The sequence below is a fragment of the Etheostoma cragini genome, chromosome 20 (assembly GCF_013103735.1).
Source record: "Etheostoma cragini isolate CJK2018 chromosome 20, CSU_Ecrag_1.0, whole genome shotgun sequence".
NCBI classification, from domain to species: Eukaryota; Metazoa; Chordata; class Actinopteri; order Perciformes; family Percidae; genus Etheostoma; species Etheostoma cragini.
The window spans coordinates 20,884,947-20,907,328 of record NC_048426.1 but is presented as its reverse complement, the minus strand read 5'-3'; the positions used below and the strand labels follow the sequence as shown (position 1 = coordinate 20,907,328).

The 22,382-nt window shown below is 39.5% G+C and overlaps 1 protein-coding gene across 2 annotated transcripts in view; it reads left to right on the top strand.

The window, feature by feature from the left end:
• LOC117935317 (leucine-rich repeat and fibronectin type-III domain-containing protein 2) overlaps positions 1-22,382 on the top strand; it is a 127,415-nt gene that overhangs the window by 77,739 nt on the left and 27,294 nt on the right. Inside the window, exon 4 of one of the 2 annotated variants that reach the window (XM_034857424.1) lies at positions 11,277-11,362. The exons of the other annotated variant lie outside the window; for it this stretch is intronic. The gene's annotated coding sequence lies outside the window, so the exon portion shown is untranslated. The remainder of the gene's footprint in view (positions 1-11,276; positions 11,363-22,382) is intronic. 2 annotated transcript variants of the gene reach the window in all.

Genomic DNA, 22,382 nt, shown 5'->3' with positions numbered 1-22,382 from the left:
TGAGAGAACCGACAGGATTGAAACAGCAGCCGCTTTCAGCAACTTTGGGGTGAAAAACCATTACAGCGTACGTTAATCTATACAAGTTGGCAGGACGGTCTGAAATGTTTTGCATGGTCTTTCGCTGTACGTTTTGTTGGTAAATGTGAGATGTTCGAGTCACTCACGTCTCGATAAACAAGGAAATGAATATGGCGAAAATGATTGAGGTCAACCCGTTCTCACTCCCGCTTGGGCATTGGTTCTCAGAGTCACATACTGATTCAAAGTCTGGCACGTGGGACTGCTGGGATTGGTTTAAGTCGTGGGAAACTCCGGTTATTGATCAAATTTGCGAAAAATATGCGGTGCAGTTACCTCACAAGCTCACAGGGCTAGTTCACCAACTAGCCCTGTGAGTAGTCTCTACGTCAGTAAGCTTCTAGCACTGCCTCTTTTTTGACATGCCCCATTCTGTTGCAACCCGGACCAACTTGTGAAATTGTCATGTTTTTTTGAGTTATTGATTTCTCAACAGTAACACGATTTTCTTGTTTATTTTGTGGTGGTCACCACGAAATAAAAAACGGCCGCCGGGACACAATTTGCGGTCTCTGGACAACAGGAAAATGAAACACCACACGCGGGACACGCTAAAACAAAGGGACAGTTGTGGTTAATAAAAGAACATTGGGGAAAGGCGGCTGCTGGGACACGATCGTGGGTCTCTGGGGTACGCAACAACTAGGAAAAAAAACGCCACGCGCCGGCGGACAAACAAAACAAGAACATCGTATCCCTTTACACTAATCAATAGATTAATAATATCACTATTTCACGAAATGCCATGAGACTGGGCTGGCTGTGAGCGGGCCTTCATAAGATACAATACATTAGCAGACATCGGTGCTAGGATGTTTGCCAGCCCTAAATATGACTCAGAGATGTTTAGTGCTGAAAGATCAATCTTGCCACTAGCTGTAGGGTAATCCGCCAGATGAGAACATTGCAAAGATGGCACTCAAAGCAGCAAACCACACTTAATAAACAAGACAAATATGTCACCGTTATCCGTCCTTAATATGGAATTCTGTCTCCCAAAGGTATCCGTACCCATCTGTCCCATCTGCTATGATGGAAATAGTGAAGTAGTAAAGTGCCTCTTCAGAGTATATTATTGGCAAATTAAGCATTTAACTAGGAATAGATTCATAAGCACTCAAAGGTCACATAATGTTTGTGTTGAAAAATTAATGATGAACATTTGCAGTGCTGAGATGATATCACATTTGTTGATCCTGGGACTTGCCTTACTCCTCTGTCCCATCTCAGCGGGATATCGAAAAGATGATAGCAAGTTTATATCACAGTGCGATCTATTGATTGCACTTGTCAGCCGTTACAATCTGGCCTCATCTATCGGTCTGCATACCCTCTGTCTCATTTAAGAGGTTTCTGGGAGCCGAGGTGAACCCGTCCTCTACCTGACAATCTACTGCTCCCTCATCCATCCCGCCCTCGCTGCTACAAGCCTCACCGTCCTTTTTACAGCTGTGCACGAAAGCCCTATCATGGTTCACTATTCCTCCTCATTAAGTCAGGCCTCATGGCTCTCATTACTGTAAATCTATTCCCACATGCCTTGTACCAGACTCATGGCTTTCATCTTTGGCAGCATGTGTACATGCCATGAATTTGCCATGTGCAATATAGTATGTGTGTCAGGATTTTGATGTCTCTGTCAGCTCTGGGACCATATAACACAAGGAAAAGCAACTGTTCTCACCCCATGTTGGTAGTGGAAGGAAAATTGCACTTATGCTGCTTTTTATAGACTTTTGCGAGGACCTCTGTTTATTTATTTATTTTTTGACCGTAACGCTGGGCCTTAACATTTAGTGTATTCAACCACACTTGGGCTGAAGTGCTTTCCTTTTGGTACCTGGTTATTAATTTTTTCAAGCTTTTCAGGATCAATATGAGTTGCAAGGGATAGTTATAATAGTATCTTTGCAGGTGGTGTTTGATACTGCTGGTTGAGCCTCAGGGCAGCATCTATCTCTGCATTTACTGTAGTTATTCTTTGTTTTTTGTTTTTCTTATTGCAGTATTCTTATGCCCCAAGGTTTTGAGCGGAAAATCAAATACACTTTTTATAGCCTGCAAAATTACATTTTTCTTGCCAGAATAATTCTGTCCACTCTTCAGCTTGTGTAAAGATGTTGGCAGCGTAAAAAATGCTCAGAGGATCTATATTAACCTCGCTTTGAAGTAACCTGTACAGCCTCTGAGTTCCCCAAATTTCCTTATTAAAAGCCTTTCTGATTCATCTTGGAAACAACTGAGACCAATTGGAAGCCATGTCATCAGAGGCAGCATTTCCTGTCATAGAATTGCGTCTGACAAACGGTGCTAAAGCTCCAGTGACGGGCAGCAGGAAGATTTGAGGCATACAAATCATCCACTGTGAGACTGAATCCCAAATTTGAGGAGCGTTGGCTCTCTATCTGAAACATGGTGTGAATGATTGGGTGTTCTATTTATATAGGAAGGATTCTTGAGATGGAGAGGAGAATGGGTGTGAACTACTCTACCAGAGCAGAGTGAAATGTCTGACAAGGTAATAAACTAAAGAATCAGGGGTGGCCTGGTTGATAACAGCAAAATATTACTCAACATGGTTTTTTTCTTCATACGCTGCATAAAATGGAGCATATCTTTGTTGTGTGGAAACCTCTTAACTCCAAAGTTAGGTTGAGTTTTTACCTTAAATTTTGATAAAAAGATATCATGTTCCTAATATCTAACTACATACATAAAAAAGAAACATGGCTGCAAAGCTAACAAAAAAAATAAAAAAGGGCTGATCTACCTGTTGAAAAGTGGTTAAACACACATTTCTCAAATGTCAAAAGATATAAAGGTAACTTCTCCCCTCTTTAAATCTTTGAAGCTCTTATGTTTGTAATGATATGTATGGAAAAAGCTTTATTATAACTACATTGCAATATAATTTGTTCATCCCAGAAACACTTTAATTTAATAGACACACACACATCCTGTTAGGTCCAATTCCAGTTTAAAATGTTTAAAGTGTTATCAGACCCATATATATTTGCTTTTACAGAATAAGCCTTTAAATCAGACAAATAGCTATGCAAATCCTTCCAATTCAAAAAACAATTTAAAAAAAAGGTTGCGTCTAATCAACTGTTAGATACGCTGAAAGCCAGGCATTTCCCATCATGCCCTGGGTCTTGCAGTTGGTGAAGAGCAGCTGCGGCGCCTGGCCACCTTGATCTCTCAAGGTCATCGTTGCCCGACAAGTCAAGATCAACTCGGACACAAACATAACTGCCATGCATTGGATGCCGATTGGCGGTAATCAATTCTGCACATGGGTGACCCATCTCGAAGACGCCTATTGTTACAGACCTTTATTAGGCCACACACACACACACACCTTGTTTAGGCCAACTACACAGGCAATTACAATAAACGTAATAGATCACAGCTGTGTTCTCTCTGAAACACAACATTCAGAAATAGAGACATTTAAACAATCATGCTTGTTTATTTTAATAATCTTCATTTTTCCCAGCATGTATCCCCTACAAAAGACAATTAGTAATAATGGGGTGGGGAATATTCTAATATAACTCCATGTGACATAGGACGGGGAGCTAAATCCAAATTACTTGTTGAACCCTATTTTTACTGTTCTAATAAAATATAAAGTTAAAGGGCTTGGCAGCAGAACGTTTTGCATCTTCCTATTGAGCTCTTGGCCTTATTGTGTGTCATTGAGGAGGGCACTTGCGAATGCAACATCTTGAATGCACGTACAGTTAATTTTGTTTTTTATAACCTGAGGCTCTGGGTATTTGTTTGCATACCTTTCACCTGGAAGGAATAAATCCCAGAGGCACTTGAAGGAAGGCAGGAGAACAGATTACTAACACTCAGTGATGACAATCTGCAGGTGTTGATGTACACATTGATGTTAGGAGCAAGGTTGGTGCTGTCCTGCAAAATGGATGAATCAGTTTGTGGCATTAGGCTACTTTTGCCTCAGGTTTTTTTTTTCTTCTCAAATGATCAGTCCTAATTTATGTTTATGGTCTCCCACCTTGTTTATTTTCAATTTTACACTACATTTGACTTTCACATTTTTTGACATTGGTATTTAATTTGACCAAGGTAACATTACCTGGGGGTAGAATGCTGGAATAGACTTGAGTATTACTCATGAAACCACAAGCCACAACCACTGTGGGACATGATTTAAATCTTGCTGGCCCACACATTCACCAACCTCCTTGTTGAAAAAGACTCCAGATGGCCAGTCCGCCTGTGTCATCCAAAGTGGAGTAAACATACTTGTACTCCTTCATGCTTAGACGTCAGGGATGACATAGTTTGACATACTTCTAAACAGGCCAACCAACTTCTTAGCCCACTTCTAAATCTAAAATAGAGAAACAATGGAGGTTACAAACTCAACATTAAACAAGTGATTCTCTGCTTTGTTTATTCTAAATGGATTATTTTTAGTTTTGTTCAGAAAAACATTTTAATTAAGTTAACTCAATGAGTTGGTTTTTGCAATCAAACTTTAACATTGGGATTGTTTTCCACACTCAAGCTGGTTGACTAATATGTGAAATAGTTTTTATTCAACCCAGTGCCCTAGAAGCAACTTCCATATTGGATGATTCTGCACCTCACAATTTATGTCTATTCATTATATTATGGCATGCCATATAGATAGAGAAACGCAAATATACAAACACATATACACGTATATGTAAAGTTTGAATATATTGAATAAAAGTGAAAGTTTGAATGTATGGAACCAAATATTGACAAAAGCATGGATTTAAAAAAAAATGTTGGCACTGGGAAAAAGTTTTTATGATTATTGAGAATTGTGATTTGGTTGTTTTTATTATAAATGTGTATCTTTCTGTTAAAATGGCACTTTACTCCTTTTACACATGAAGAGCAGTTCATTTTTTATTTGGAATAACCTTCAGCCTGTAAAACACTTTCATAATATCTTCTATGGCTCTGAAAGGAGCTTTTCCTACAGTAAAACAAAAAGAATAACCCTGGTGATGTCATCAAGGACATCTTGCTACGCAAGGTAATATAACCTGATTTGTTCATGTCCTATCCCTCGATCAATCGGCTAGCCTAACCTTAACCTCTCGAAGTCAGTGCCTTACCCCAACCAATCAAGCTGGTTTGTAGGGCGGGACTTGTTTAGAAGTGATGTGGGATCCATAGCAACGTGTCACCTTGCCCTAGACTGCACTGGCTTGATATAAGTGGCCACAGATACTAAGTGGATACACTTGGACTGCATAATGACAATGTGTGTGAATTAGATAAACCCTTTTCTCTTGGGCACTAGAACCACCCTTGCGGAAAATGTGATTACACTTCTCCACAGGAGGTGCAATGTGGGACGTTGTTAGAGGGGTTGGGGGGGGACTTGGCTTGTCATTGGGGTCCCAGTTTGTCTGCTGCCTTGTGCACACTAACAACTTTGACACGCTTGTAATGTCCAGCGAGGACTTTGGAAGTGCCGTTTGTGTCCGTTCTCTCTGCTTTTGAAGCTGAGCGTGAGCCAGTTGGTGACTCAGTGATGCGTAATATGGATGACACCATGTGTTGTAGCCTATTTGCTGTTAACTGACTAGTAAGTTGAAGCAAATTCAAATTCATATATAAATAATAAAACACCAACATACTGTGGTACCAAAGCAGAGGGTTTTTAATTTGAGCCAGAATGTAAGATGCCTGCCAGCTGCCAGCGGCTGTTGTTCACAGCCTTCTGACGGATACATATTTTACTAAAGAATTAAAGAAAAATGAATTACTCACTAACAATGCACTACAAAAGTTGCCTTAATTCCTACAGGATCAGGAGCTCCAGCAAAAACGCCAGTCTTTCCATCTATTTGAATGGTGGTAATGAGTTTAGACTGCGGCGGTGGGGGCCTATACTTTTCACTCAACTCCAAGCCCATTCATTTCTACCGAAGACGTTAATCTTTGAAAAAAATAGCTCTCAAATGTATAGTTACATCGGTAAAATTTACTCAGTGTATTTCCTAAAACAGAGCAGTTCGGGCTGAGGTATTGCAGGTTGGCTGCAGCCTGGGCTATAAAAAAACAATCTTCCATGTAGCAATTCGACAAAATATATAGTCTATGTTCTGGAAAAAACTATAAAATATATCAAAACAACAGCAAGCATATGTTTGCCCTGTGTTAGGATGGGAGCGACCACCGCCAGCTCTTCTATACATAGTCTACCAGTGGCTCTCAGCACACCAGAGCACACCTTCTCTTTCAATAATGTGACGAGGTTGGAACCTTTTTGTTGCAACACCAAATTTTAACTTGTGAACCGCCTTTTTTATTTTCAATGGCCTTTTAAATTAGCCTACTTGGCAGACATTTACACCCACTTGAATTGTGTCAACCCAGCGCTACAGGGGAAAGCGACGTCCCAATCTTCCACATACACTAAATAGAGGTGACTGTGTAGAAAATCGATCTGTGGGAGAAAAGAACTATGAGTCCTTAGAAAATTTCTTTTCAAGTCAGTTCCCGACAATGCAGCAGCTGTAAGACAGGGCAAACACGTGCTTTAAAGTAGCAGATGCAGCACTACTCCCCTGGCCTCAGCGAACCGCACAGCTGGATACAAAATACCTTTGCCTGCCATCTCGAGGATTTAATTGCAAGCGTCACCTCCAAGGAGCAGGACGAACATGTCGATCTATCATACAATAGCTCTTTGAAACAGATTTTGAAAGGATGCTTTTGACTCAGTTTTGGTTAAATAAGGCAACAGAAGTAAGCTCCCGAGCAAGGCAATTATGTTTCTGATGCCGTTGGACACAACATATCTCTGTGAAGCGGGATTTTTCAGAACTTCTGGATGAGACCAAGTACAGGAAAACGTTGATGAATCCGATCTCCGCCTGAAGCTGACGTGAATTCAGTCAGACATCAAAGCATCAACTGTATCAGTGCAGAGGCATCACCCATCTCATTAGGCCCTGTTGCATCCCACTATTGGGTAGTTTCCACACGTTCACAATGGACTAAATTCACATTTTAATGATATTTAAACATTGGGGTTTAACACAAAGATGTTGATTTGAATGCAATATATTTGCAAAAAAGTAGATGTGGATGTCATATATTTTTAAACAGGAATGTAATACTATTTGGGTTTAAATTTAATTGTCCTTAGTTCCATTGTAACATTTAATTTAAATTTTAACATTTAAAGAAATAAATCTTACTTTTTGCATTGAGCCATGTACTTGTCAGTGTTTATTATGTATTGTATGTATTTGTAAATTCAGATGGGAGATGGAAGGTCAAGGTTTTGCTGAACTTTTAGGAGGCCTCAAGCTTCTAATGGCGAGAAGCTCTGATCTGGTGCATTTGCAACACATTCTCACTCTCATGTTGTAAAATGCGGACGCTTGGTCTGGTGCCTTGTGGTTGTTATTGACGCTAAAAGTCTCCTTTGGCATGTTATAAAGCGCTTTACCTAAACGTGCTTGGTCGGGACTATTGGCGTCCCTTTTGACGCTGTTAGGTTAAGGAAAAGGTCGTGGGAGGGCTTGCGGTACAGTGACTCACCAGAGTAACGGGCCGGTTAAGGACACACGAGGGAGACGAACCCCGCTGTCATGGGTGAAAGTCCTGCGTTGGACCCATCCACCACCACGACCAACCTCCCTGCGAGGACTTTCACCTTTACATACTACTCACTAAATTCCGTCTAGCCACACACAAAGAAGGGGGATTTTTTCGTTGCATCAGACGCTGATAGCCACTGTCCAAACGTCGGGTTGGCATTTGTTAGGAACTATTTTCAGTAGCAGTTAAACACATATTTGGTTCTCAAGTCTTTACAGCAGAATGGTCTATGTGGGATCTATTGGAAATAAACTATAGTTCCCATGATCAGTGTAATGAACAAACCTTTCAAAGAAATGTTACAAATCTCTGTCTCTCTCTCTCTCTCTCTCTTTCTCTCTCTCTCTGTCTTTCTTTCTCTTAGCCACTTTCTTTCTTTGCTCTGACTTCCCAATGCCCTTGTCCCAAGAAAACAAGCCACACACACACACACAAAAACACAGACACACACACACACACACACACGAGTATTACAACAAGATAGCCTAAGCTGAACATCAGTCTTTTCATCTTTAGTCTTCTATTTAGTTGTTTTTTTTGGTTTATTTGTCTGTTTGGTTTAGTCTAGGTCACACCTTTGTCATATGGCACTGCGCCAAATGTGTTTTCATGTTGAACACTTGTATTGCACTATAAGCAAACACAAATTAAAGAAATGTTACATATCCTGTTAAAAAAAAAACAGCGATTTCTAATCAATAAGGCCATGCATGTTCGACTCAAGCAGAGCATTTGATTAAAATCTTTCATGTGGATTCCACCACTTATTGTTTTGAGAAGGCAATCTGTTCTGCCAGGTCCTGACTCATCTATGTCTGAATCTTTAGGAATACAATTCAAAATCAGTCACTCACTACAATTTGTCACTGCCAACAGTTTGTTTGCTAAACCAGCTTTCAAGCACCTTCGTTTGATAGAAGGCCACAGTGCTGCAAATTGATTAATTGTCTTATTCATTATAGATGCTACCTCTCATTTTCATCAAGGGATTGACAATGGCCCCAGGTTTTGAACACATCTAAACACACAGTTTTAGTCATTCTTAATCTGGTTATAAGATGATGACCTCAACTGTACAACATGAAACATGAAGGCAGGCAGGCGCTAATGCTAGGTTGCTCTGAGTAGATGTAGAAAAACCAGAAGCCTGGTTAGCAACAGCAACGGTCTGACAAGACCAAATCAATCAAAAGCAGTTTTGAAAGAACAATCATTCGTCAAATTGATTTGCTGAGTATTTCAATCAGGAGATACATGTTTGCAAATATGCAAATGAAAAAAAATGTACAAATTCTTTGGCGATTAGACTCCATCGCTACACAAATATTTTGTATATCTATATATAGGGGTAGAGAACCATCAGACCCCCAGATGGAATCTAGACAGCGGTGGTGGCGATGAAGGAGCCCGAGGACCAGTCCAAACGAGGCTCCCAACCGGTCAGCTGGAGTAGAGGACTTGAGGTGGAAGAGGGGTGGAGGGTTGCACGCTTTGCCTGAAACGACAGCTGATAGCAAAGGGAGAAACTGATTTTTTAAAAGCAGGGTTGTGACTCTGTGATTGGCCCTTGCAATTTGTGTAGGATTCTGATTGGTTAAGAAGGAAGGTAAACGTCTCCACCAGCGGATTCTAAATAGCATTGATTAAATTAGGACTTCCTGAAAGTATTTACGCTGAGTTATTTTTCATTCAGGAGTGACTAGTTGCAGATATGTACATTCATACGCGGCAACAGTATATTTATTAGATAACAGCTGAACTGATTAGCAGTGCTCCGATTAAAAGTTAGGTCTTACTGAAAGAATTTACATTGAGCTACATTTGTTCATCTCACACTATACAGGCTGGTTCTGAGCCGCTAAGGAAACACTAGTGTCTAGAACTCAAACCACAGTGTCAAATTGCTGCTTATTAAGAGCTGAAATTATGAATCGGCATGTCACAACAGCATATCACTACAAAACAGGGTAACCTGATTTAAAATGCATTTAGAAATGTTATTAATAGGCTGTTATATTGTATATTGTTATTGTTATAATGAAACTGCATTCTCTCTGCATCTTTTATAGTCTCAATTCCCTCAGTCATTTTGTTTGCCTAATGTGCCCCACGGTAAGTAATTGCTTGATGCAGTGTCTTAAAAAGGAATTTGAATTAAGACAACTGATGACAGTGGGTCAATAACCTTTTATTTGGATTATCTGGCTGCAAAGCCTTAAAAGCTAATAATGAATTCATGAACGGGTCTCAGGTGATCAGCATCAATCCACCATCCACCTTCTCGGATCATTTTGTCATAGATGTTTCCAGTGGGTAGAAGGTTTGAATGGAGTTACATTCTCTGAAAGGGGCGTGCAATCCATCCTGTGTTGGCCTTGTTTAAACTGTGATTGACAGGCTAAACCCAGCTAGGGTCTGCTAAAAACTGAGGCTTAAAGTGTTCGTTTGGAGGGTCCCCCTGCTCGACAGAAAACTGATGAGCTAGATCTGCCCCAGAAGTCACCGTTGGGGGTGCACATGCGAGTGTTGCGCTCATCCGACTGGCATCCTCTCTATAAAAGAGAGTCAGTCAACGGCAGCCTCAAATACAATGGCTGGATTACGCCGGTTTCTCGTAGGGGGGCAAACGCATGACAAAAGCAGCAGATAAACACCTCAAAGGATGAGCACTGAGTGGAATATAAAGATGTTTGCGATCAATGTAAAAAGAAAAGAGGAGAAAGCTGTCATTCATTCACTGAACATTGCAGACAACAACTTGGATGGCCTTTAACCTTGCTTCATGTAACATACAAAAACAAACAATTCCACATACATGACCTTTTTTCAGTTGATTGATCACACACGAAGCCGAGCACAAACCTATTCAGACATGGACACACTCACACCGGCACTCTAACTCCCACACATATTTGTAAAGCAAACAAACAATACAGCTCTCAGAGCGTGTGTTTAGAAAGGCAAACAGCTTGTAGGGACGACTGGCCACAAAAATAAGAGAAAAGTTCGTTCAGCGTTCAGTCATTGCCGAGATGGGCAAGGCCCTTTACAAACAACCCACTGTGCTCTATTTCAATAACTTTCCATAGACCAATCTAATCTCCCCGCCCTCCTACACTGCTTTAAGGAGATTTTTATATGCTTTTGTTTGAGAAGCAGATAATTCCTTATAAATCATAATAGCGATGCCTGAATTGTATAAGGTTTCACAGCTTAGTGACATGACTGGCTCACAATGAATGCAAATGTAGTGACAACCAAGCATTGTTCAGGATGTGCGTGAGATGGTCTTGTTTCAGAACAACATTTCAATTAATTCAGGCTAATGTTTAATTTATAAGGATACATATGACATATGTATACATATATGAAGGCCACTTTAGGCATACAGTACAATTTTCTAATTGTGTATTACAATATTCAACAGTAAGTAAATAGCGTGCGACCTCTCATGTCTTTCTGTTTGCCTTACCTCCAACATAGTGATGAGAAATAACGAGTCAAATATTGGTGTCCAAAAGGTTCTTTTTGCATTAACAATTGTCTCCTTCACTTTCTTTCCATAGGCTGCTTCTTTGTCGTGCGCACTGAGTGAATGTGTGGCATTGAGGGAATTCTGAGGGACCATATGGCACAATACCACACAATCTAGGTACTGTTTGCCTTTTTTTGTTCAGTTTTTCTATCCTAAACACAGTAGAAATAGTTTGAAGGCTGAAGTTACTCGTGAAAAGTATCTGCCTTTTCTTAACAAAGCACATGCAAATGCAAACTCAGGCCTAGATAGGACATATTCGCTGTTATAGAGGACGTTGAACATGATCAAAAGTAACGGAGACCGCAGGGGGAGGTGATAAACTTGAGCCGTTAACACCAGATTTGTGGATTTGTTTGGTGAATTCTTTTTTGACTCAACTTTATCTTTCACCCAGGAGTGATAGTTAGTGTCTGGAAAACGAAATGTTGTGTAGTGTTTGCAGCAATAAGTAGATCTGCAAACCTAAAAAATGCATCAGGAAAAGAAAACAACTGCCACAAGACATAAATGAATCACTCAGGTCCATGCTTGCCTCTTCAGCATATATCATTACCACTGTGTAGAACACAAATCAAACAAACTAAAACTGCCTCCTACACACATTACAAGCATGCATTTTAATCTTTGCGCGGTAAATGTATTTCATCATTGTACTCGCATCTACCTGCATCTGTAACCAGTCTATTCACTAGTGATAAAGTCAGTTAACATGCCACTGCATTCCTGGACAACTGACCCCACATTATGATAGTGAATTTTAACATCCGATGTTCAAAATGACATGAATTCATGGTGACTTTTATTGTTGTGTGTGTAGGAGTAGGGATCACACGTGACTTCAAGGATGAAAATCATGTTGAATATACACAAACTTTATATTCACAGTTAGCTAAAGCCATACTCCATCATTTTTACCTGCAAAGGTAATTATACAAGTCAGTATGATGTCCCTTGGGGTTTTTGAAGGACCATCATCAGGTTGGGCATCTACAAATTCAGAACAAAACGCATATAAACAGATGGTATTGTAATTTACTCAGTATACAAGAATGTTGATGAGATATGCTGTTTGGGGGTGTTAGTTTAAACAGAGATACGTTCTCCTCCTGGACTCAAAAACGTGTGCACGGAGATCGCTTTTGGCTCAAATCTCTGCTTAGTAACGAAAACGTAGCAAGGTAAATGTAGCCTCAGACTGAATGCATGACATCAACCGAGGATGTTGCATGTGTAGCGGCTTGTGAAGATAGTGTCGACGTGTTTGACATCTGATCACAGCAGTCAGTCACACTCCGCTGTGGAACTCCTTCCGAATGAGGCAACAGTTGCCATTGAAGTTGTCACTGCTGTAAATCAAGTGGCCGTTGGGAGCCTCAGTAAAAACTATCCTAGATTCTTGACGCACACTTTTGATCACTATGTGATCATCAATCTGTCTGATACAGGAGATGTAAAGAGTCATGTATTGCCACCCAGGAGGTTTGTGAATGTTGTGAAAAAACAACCTATAAGGTGTAACGAGTGCATTTTACAAGATTTTTCTCATTGGAAACAGCCAATCTGTACTTTTTTATGCACTACATCCACCGGATTGGCTTCAGTCTTTGTAAACCCAGTACTGAAGCAAAAAAAAGCTCAGGCTGCAGGGGGATTTATTTTGATCCAAAGTACATGTAGCATATATCATCCAGTACTTGAAGAGAGTGAAATGGTGTCTGGCTATTGTTGACACCCAGCTTCACAGAAAAATGGAGGACATGACAGATAATAAAGAATATAATAAAACTTGTGTTTAAAAGCAATTCCCCGTGTTTTCTTGGCCCTGTGATATAATTCTTGGATGGATATAGTGCATCACTGCTTTGTGGTTACTGTCTGTGAATCTAATATAAAGTGCATCAGTTTAAAATAGAATGTCTCTCCTAGATTATTCCTAAAAGCATGTTTTATGATGCAGAGAAGTTGTGTACCATATTTCCATTAACATCTTACTTCGGTGAAAGGCTGAACTTCTGGCTGAGTATATAAAACCCAGCTGGATGAAGATATATGTTCAGACCACAGTGAAGGAAAGCTGACAAATCATTTCTGACCTACAGTAAGGGGATCCAGCAAGTTTCTTTCCTCTGAGGAATGTCTTGGGAAATCCATCATGAATTGTTTCAATTAATACTCCCCCTTTATTGCAGGATTCTGCAAGTCTGGTATCTTAATGAAAACATGTTGCACATAACACTGTAGAGGTTAACTTTCATATTACTGGGCATGCCTAGTGTGACAGGTGTTGGTGATGATATGTAACGCTTGACCTGTTGTCCTAAAGTTACAGGAAGTAATCAGGTAATACAGGTTTGAGAAAAATAGTTTTAATAATAGTATTTACTCACTTAATGTTGGTTTCCCACGTGTTTGGCGTTTCTTGTGTCTCTCTTGCTCCAGGGTGTTAGCAAATGTCATGAGCACCTTTTCATGGTGCCATCTCTATCTTCTTCCGTCTGTAACGCACTCGGCGTGAACACACCCTAAGTGTTTGAGTTTTACAGCCCAGTTGTCACGTGCATGGCCAGGAAGAGCGAGGCAGGTGTGATGAAAGGAGGGAGGGCTGGTGGTGGGGGATGATCAGGAAATGGTGTAAGGAAATCTAATTTATTTTTCATACACTGCTGAGATAGAATGTCATATATCATGCCATGCAGCAATTTTGTGCCAGTCCCAGGCTCACAAAAGATGAAAGAATAGTGATCAAAGAAAGAAGTCAGCTGCTGGAGTTGCTATGGGATTCCACTCCCACTGAGAACAATATAAACTGTGTTAAAATAGTCATCCAGTATCCTGTCACTGTTGGTTATCAGTGTGGGACAACTCACTTCAAACATCTTGCACAGAAGGGAACAGAGATAAACTATAGCCTTTGTTTTTTTTGTCTGCACACTTAAAAGTGATGTGAAAGAAATAGATTTGGGATTGAATAGATACTTTGAATCCCTGGACCAGAAAGATAAAACATCTCATCAATGAAACCCTAAACTAGTTACTATTAAAAAAAAAGATCATGAACCATGAATTAATTTTGTAAAATGTTTAAAATAAGCTCTTCATGCACTTAAGTGCTGAAAATCGCAAGTGTGGGTTTTGGGAAAGACCCACTGTCTTCTCATGTTGATGCTGAGTAGGCTAATAAATCAAACTCACAATCCCAACTGGCTAGTCAGCAAGCTAGGTAAGTAGCATGTCCAGCCTTGTTAGACTAATTAAAAAAACGATCAAATATGTTAGCTTCTGTGTCTATAAACTGTATTTTTACAGCAGCAGCTAGATAATAAATTTAAAATTACTTAGGCATTGTTGATTGCTCTTCCTAATAAATGTTTACTTGATAATTTTGTTTGCTGTTGGTAAGCCTACTACCTTAAAGATTCCATATTGTAAAAAGTGAGATTGCCATGTCTTTTGGGATTTGAGAAAGCAGATGCTGTAAACCCAAATGCTGAGCAATCTGGAGGCGAGCTTAAAGAGACAAGCACTAAAACAGAGCGTTTCAGACAGTGTGAATACAGGTATATTCAGACAGACAGAATGTGAAAGAATTGTATTTTTAATTTAAAAAAACTGATCCATGGTTTGGTTTGTTAGCAGTACAAAAGCATTTTTTGGATGGTTTGATCTTTCGGACCAATTACAAAAAGCTCCGGCAGGCTCTCCTCATGTTACAACTCCTTGGAAGCTCCTGTAGCTCGGTGCTCAGTGTGTAGGCTGCATGAGAGAGTGAGTGACGGGGAATACACTCAGAGCAGACAGCTGTCGGCCATCAGAACTGAGTATACATCAGCAGTTTACTCAGCAGTTATGTGGTAGTTAATGTACAGCGTAGGTTTCTATTTGCCTTTGAATAAATGCTCCGGAAAGAAAGTTCAGTGGCATGCTTCTCAACATCACAACAAAACAAAAGGTTCCAGTAAGGGGGAGTAGCGGTAAGTAGAAAAAACTCTGACACAGAGAGAGGACTGAGAGGACGGGGAAGCCCGTCTACAAACTAATAAGTATCTTGAGATGCAGCTTATGCAAAGACTGCAGGGCGTAGTTTTGTCACGTATAAATCTTTAGTGCGCTTTCATAATTGCAGTGTGAAACCAAAACTTACATGATCAAATGTATATAATGTAACAAAACAGGAATCTTGGTCCAGACAAGGTTCATACTTTCATGGGTGAAAGCCCCCTAAGACAGTTCTTGAAACCTGAAGAAATAATTGTACTTTTTTCTATTTCAATGAATCTATATTTACTTTTTACACTCGTTGACGGCGATTAAAACAAAGACATTCTCATTCGTGTTCCATCAGTCACACACATTGTCTCTATCACAAACCAAACCACATCTTAGATATGATTCAACCCAGTCTCACAGCAGTTCGTAAAATGTTGACGTTATTTAATTTATTGATTCGTGTACACGGACACGTTCATGCCGTTTTTTTGTGGTGGTGAGCAAGAATTTTAATCTACTGTATATCAATGGGAAGCATCTTTCGTGATCACAGCACGACCACCGTAACGAGTAGTATGAAAAGCCGAAAAACCGTGCAGGTAGGTTGGTCGGGGTGGTGGATAGGTCAAATAACACAGGACTTTCACCCCAGAGACCAAGGTGACTAAAGACCAAAGTAATTGTTTTCCTAAACACAACCCTCCCGTTGTTGTCGCGCGTCTCCCATGTGTGGCGTTTAACTTCCCTGTTGTTGCGTCCCCCAGAGACTGTGGATCCTGTCCCAGCCTGTGACCTGTCCTTTCCCCGTTCTTGTTTTCTTAAACACAACCGTCTGTTGAAACGCATCCCCCAGAGACCGCAGATCTAACGTGACCATTTCACGAACTGCCGTGAGACCATGATGCATGATTATTTGTTGTTGCTGCTGTTTTTACATTAGTCATTAAACCATATATAATGTTTGAGATTCACTAGGAGCTTCCAAAGCTATAAAGATATCATGTTATTATATATAACGTTCAGCCCCTATAAAACCCCTCTATGAAAACATCCACTCTCTTGTCCATTACAGGCAGCCCTTATTGATTGTATACTGTTAACTCAAGCGCAATATGGACCACTGCTTTACGAGACAAAGACTAGAAAAGCATCTGCCACCTATATTAATAAACGGAGCAAGTCAGAGCTCTTCCTTTTCAATTACTGTTTGAATGATTTCTTCATTAGCCACTCTGTCATTGATTGGCTACACCAACATGGCCTGTTCACGACCTTTTCCTTGCTTCTGCTTTAAGGTTTGAGAACGTATACCGTCTTGTTACACACCAGAGATCAACCAATTACAGCATCTATATCAAGCTGGGAAGCTGTTTCTACTTCACTGGCGCCATGACAAATGTTTTGATTTGTACCATGTTCCGAGTTATGATTTCTAGAGTAGATATTGAGCTACAGTACATATTGAGGCTTAGAGAATATTCAATGCAAAAATGTCATTTTTGACAGGGCATTTGTTCTACAATAATTTATTAACTTGTATAATTTGCTAGTGGGTATGTGTTATTATCTTCAAATAAGATAGATGTATTTGTATTTGAAACAAGCTTACCCCACTGGCAGATAGGTGGACAGTACTAGATTAATTGACTCTTTTGCAGTACATTGTATAATTGTAGATCTAATTATCAAGATACAACACTCAGTAAAGTCACACAGTACTTTGGGTGGGTGTACATTTTGTTTTGCATTTTCAATCATTGCTACATTAATTTTTTTATTCTTTTTTATTCATTCTTTTTAGCTGGATGTCTGTTACCTTTCGCTTTTTCTTTGTAGTGGAATTTTAAACTTGGGTGGATTTATGAGGACTATGGTTAACTGCTTTTTAAATCCCTAATCCAGGCAGCTAGCTAGACTATCTGTCCAATCTGAGTTTGTTTGCACAACTGGTCCGACCCTCCCGTAAGGATAAAAATAATAGTTTGGGGGGTACTAAAAAAATAAAAATTTAGTAAAATGTAATGTTAGCCTTTCTAAAGTTGTATGTATTTAAATGCCGTATTACCATCACCAACAGTTGTTCAGTGCATCTTTGAGAAGTGCCTTTAAAAGTCCAGCACCGCAGTTGTGAAACCAAGCACCAGGTCTTATGTGTCAAAATGTGTGTAATTATCATAATTATAAAGCAATAATTTGGCAAAATTGTATCTATACTTAGCTTATTGTAGTTTAGCTCTTGTTGGGAACACCAGTGAGGTGTTACTATTAACCTCTGTTGCAATCACGCCCACACATCTTAAAATCAGGAAGTGTATGGCGGTGCTGAGAACATGGAACAGGTATTTTGCAACCTTCCACACCATATTTGTGTATATTATGAGAATTTCATGTTGCAAGCTGACATTATTTCTACACACCAGGCAATGTGATATATCCACGCATTAAGTGAATGAGAATCAAATATGAAGATGTTTTTTTTTCTTTGATCCCAGCAGGCATTCCTCAGCCCAGTAATGAAGAAATCATAAGCCCACTCATCAAATCTTTTTTAATGGATCAGAGACATGTTGTTTCCATGAATACAAATGAACATTATCATCGTAGCATTCAACTAGAACAACAACAAATATATTTCTTGTCTTAATTGCTTATTAACTTGGGATTACTTTGTGCTTTTGTTAAATAATTTCACATGCTAATTAATCAGTTTCAGTCCACAAATGCAACTCCTCCTCAACAGAGCCAATCAGCTGAACAAGCTTAAATGAACCATTGCAAACTAGGATACCTCTGACATCTGCCACATTTCTTAGAAAGGAGTGCATTGATCTGCGCTAAATCGGAGCAAGTTTGTAACAAACCCACTGGAGCTGAGCTGATGTGGTTAAAAATCTGCCATATGCTTTTGTATGATGAGTTTTCTCGCTTGTTGCCACGTGTAACAGAGAAGTCTTGCAAGTAAAGACAGAGCTGGGTCAAAAAATAGAAGAACTCCATACTTCCAAGAAAGAGCTTGTTTTTCTCTGTGATGCCATTGTTGAAATCTCAGCTATAGAGGAAAATCTGACTTCCTTTGTCATCTATTTGTGGTTTCATCTTTATCCCCCAGGTTGTTTCTCACCTGTCTCCTCTCCATAATTAACTGTGTCACTTGTAATACAGAAGCAAGAGTAAAGCTGTTGTAAAGTAACAAACTATTAGTAGAGCACATGGCATTGCATCATGACATCAGCATTATTTTTAACCTTGGAAATGTTTTCAGAGTGATTTATCAGGTGATCTTTTATCCTCCAGAATGTGTTGGCAGAACTATTTAGCGAGAAACTTTTAAAGTCTATATCCACAACATTCCACTTACAGGATTGCTCCGGAAGTGCGGAAAATTCCCAATGTCTGTTTCTTGCCGCTGTCTTTGTGTTGGAATTTTAAGCTCCAGTTAATTTATGAGGACTATGGTTAACTGCTTTACTCAGATCTCAAAGCCAGACAGCTAGCTAGACTAGCGCTCCAATCTGAGTTATCTGTTGCACGACAAAAACAACACATGGTCCATCAAAACAAGTTCCTTCTCAAGGGTTCTTTGCAGCAGCACAGAGGCTCTGTGAGGTGAAGAAATGCCAATAAACTAGAGCACGTTTTTCTCTTATCTAGGAATACTGTGTGGACTAGCCAGACCCTCCTCCGCAGCGCGGTGGAGGAAGGGTTGGCAATGCGAGAATATTCGGACATGAACGTATAAAGCACTAAGAACAGATACAAACAGCTTCTGAATTGTTCCAGTATTATTCCCCACCCCACTAACACCCATCCACCCTACTGACCTGTCACGCAGACAAACATCACACCAGATCATAACTCAATCACATCCAGATCCTGGTTCATGGTTATCCAATTCCAACTTGAGCTCCAATATAAACATTGAGCCTCAACCAGTCGTTAACATATGTGTTGTTCAGTAGGGTATAACGCTTGATTGACAGCGAGTCAGCTGTTATTTTTTAAACTCATAATCAGATATGAAAGTCTGGCACCTTGAGCAACTTTAACCCTTGTGTTGTCTTCACCCGACCTGGAAACATAAAAAACCTTTTATCCACATAATGGTCATCTTTTTCTATCCTTTTGTGTCTTTCCAGCATTGTTTTTGTCACTTTTTCAACATTTGTCGACTTCTTCTGAGCCTTTTGAAATGTTCATGGGTTTTTCCTCAAATTTTTAAAATCTTTTTACATTGTCACTTTTTTTGACATTTTCGTTACTTTTTCTGACAACTTTTCACATTTGTTTCACTTTTGACATTTTTCTCTCTTTTTAACACTTTTTTTTAAAGTTGTTTACAAATTGTTTTTTCTCCAAATGCTATAAAATTGACAAAATAAGACAAATTCAATAAAAGTAGTGAACTGATTATTTATTTAACTTGTAAGGAGCATTGTAGGGAACCATCTACGTTACATTTGGGGAAAATTAGTTTGAAAGAGACCCAATTTTCTGATGTAGAAACCTTTTGGAAAGGGGTCAAATTTGCCTCAAAGACAACAGGAGGAAATGGGAACCGATAAAATGAATTTAGGGACTTTCTCAAAAACGCACAATGGCCGAGAGAGCTTTTTTAGATTTTTTTTAATTATATACTGTACACTTCAAACCTAATAATAACCTTATTTTAAATCTGGACCTCCTCTCACTTCATTTACAACATCTATTTTTAATTATGCAATATGAGCTACTGCTATTTCACCATCAGCTTTATTCTTAAATGCCCCATATGATGCTAATTTTCAGGCTTATGCTTTTATGTTGGGTTTCTACTAGCGCATGTTTACAAGATTTAATGTATACATTTTCTATCACATTATACCTATATTCACTCTCTGTCTGAAACGTTGAACTCCATTTTTAGTGCCTGTCTCTTCAAGCTACCTTTCTGAAAAAGCCTAGCCTGCTCTGATTTGTTGGCGTTTACCGGTCTTCAGCATCTGCACTCTTGGCATCTCTGCACCGTCAATGCAGCCGGGAAATGACTGTAACAACACTGTAGCTGGATCTTCTACCTAATACTGTATAGTTGTGACATCCCAACAGTACGGAAATCCTGACGGCTCGTTAAAAGACAAGAATTAGGGCTTTATATAGCATCTAAACCTACAGTACTTATATCAAAAAGGACTTGGAAATCTTACTTTTTACGATATGGGACATTTAACCTTTAAAACTATTATTTACCCAGTCCCATAGAGATTAGACATTGAAAACTGTGGCTGTACAGTAGGAACATTCAGCGGAACAGTCCAGTGATCTGAGAGGCTGATAAACTTAAGTTGGTGGAGGCATAATGAGAGTTTGCACAGAATGGCTTTAAAACAATAAAATTGTACCAGTTATTCAGTTGATGGATAGAAAGGATGAGTGAGTGGTCCAAATCTGGTATCAAAATCACTGCTGGGTCCAACCTGTGCAGACAATGTTGATGCATTCATATACAACAAATCATCGTAATCAACAATAATTGCCACAAACAAGCTTTACAGAAAAATAGGACTAGTCACCTAAGAAACTAGACACAGTTTCTTAACAACATAACAGGAGTGGGAGTGATCAGAATCATCAAGTGTGGAAGGGGGCAAGGACACCAAATTTAAGAAAAATGTCTTGTGTAGACCATTATCATAGATCTTAAAATCACATGCATTGTTATTACATTCTTAAAGACTTTTAACCACCCATCCAAATAGTAAATCCTGAAATTACAATAGAAACACAGAACAAAACAAGCGTGCCTGTTACATCGTGTCCTAGGGATGATAGGCTGTTATATTTTCTCATATAGAGGACGGGGTGTAAAGGTGTAGGAGCTTTGAAGCAGGGTGCGTCAGTGATGTCCTTCTAAGGATTTTGTCTTGTCAAAGGAAGCAGTGAGCAGTCAACGAGGATCAATAAATGGATTTTAGGAACCTGCAGATCCACCAGGCTGAGTTTGACAGTACAAACACTCCTCTCTCTTACACTCCTCTCGACTGTTATGTTTCAATCAATGGACTCCACTGACTACGTGTGTCTGGTCAGTGCAGTAAACCCAATGACCACAGTCAAGTTGCTGTAAGGTCTTTGCCCTCAGAAACTAGGAATCTGTATGTGATGTCTGGATGTGAACAGGTCTGTATGTGAACAGGCCTTGGAAAATACTACTACATATGTGGAAAAGTTCTATAAAGCCTTTTGTTTGTCCAGAGGGAGCTGTTGGAATGCTGATAAAATTGCCCCAATGATGTCACTTGAGTCAGCGCCAGTTGAGGCTGTACACAGCATATTCGATAGATAGATAGATAGATAGATGGATAGATGGATAGATGGATGGATGGATAATAGATGGATAGATAGAATACTTTATTCATCCCCATTGGGAAATTCAGCTCAAAAAAGCTCAAAGACCCAATTTCCACACTAAAAACCATATGAATAAATAAATAGCCTCAACATAATTGTAAAACACAGAATAATAAGCATTAGCAGCTACAAGCATAACACACCCAAGTCTCCAACCAAACTGTCCATTGAGTTACATTGTTGGTAGTCTAGGTGCCAGGTAGGAAGAAGAGGGGGTGTAATGCATTGATATAGATTTTTTAACAGACCGTTGTAAGTACGACAATGTTATAGAAAATTATTGCTAAATTAGCGGAGTACAATTTCAACAAGACACATGGAGGACAATCTATTAGATTAATAAATGTGGGATAAGAAAAAGACCAGAAGTGTAGTCTGGGCAGTCTGTAAATTAGAATTTGGCCCGGCATCGGGGCCTACAAATATTCTGCATCTAAGTCTGATGCACAGGTCGGCTATCAGCTGACTACACAAACATTAGTGATTCATAAAAATCAATCATGAAGTGACTGTAGCCACAGGTGTGTTTCCTCTCTTTTTACACCTATCCAATTGGCTTAATTGCATTCATGCAAAAATCAGGGAACTAATTGTTAAACTTTACTTTGTCTTTACGCTATCGTGTCAGGCTGAAGATTGAAATAGGTCAAACCAATGTTGAGAAACGTCTGAGTTAGGAAAAAATCCCACGTGATCAAGACAAGTCTGAGACAATAGTAGCCTGAGCAACAGTCAAAATCTGAACAGACACAACATTTTG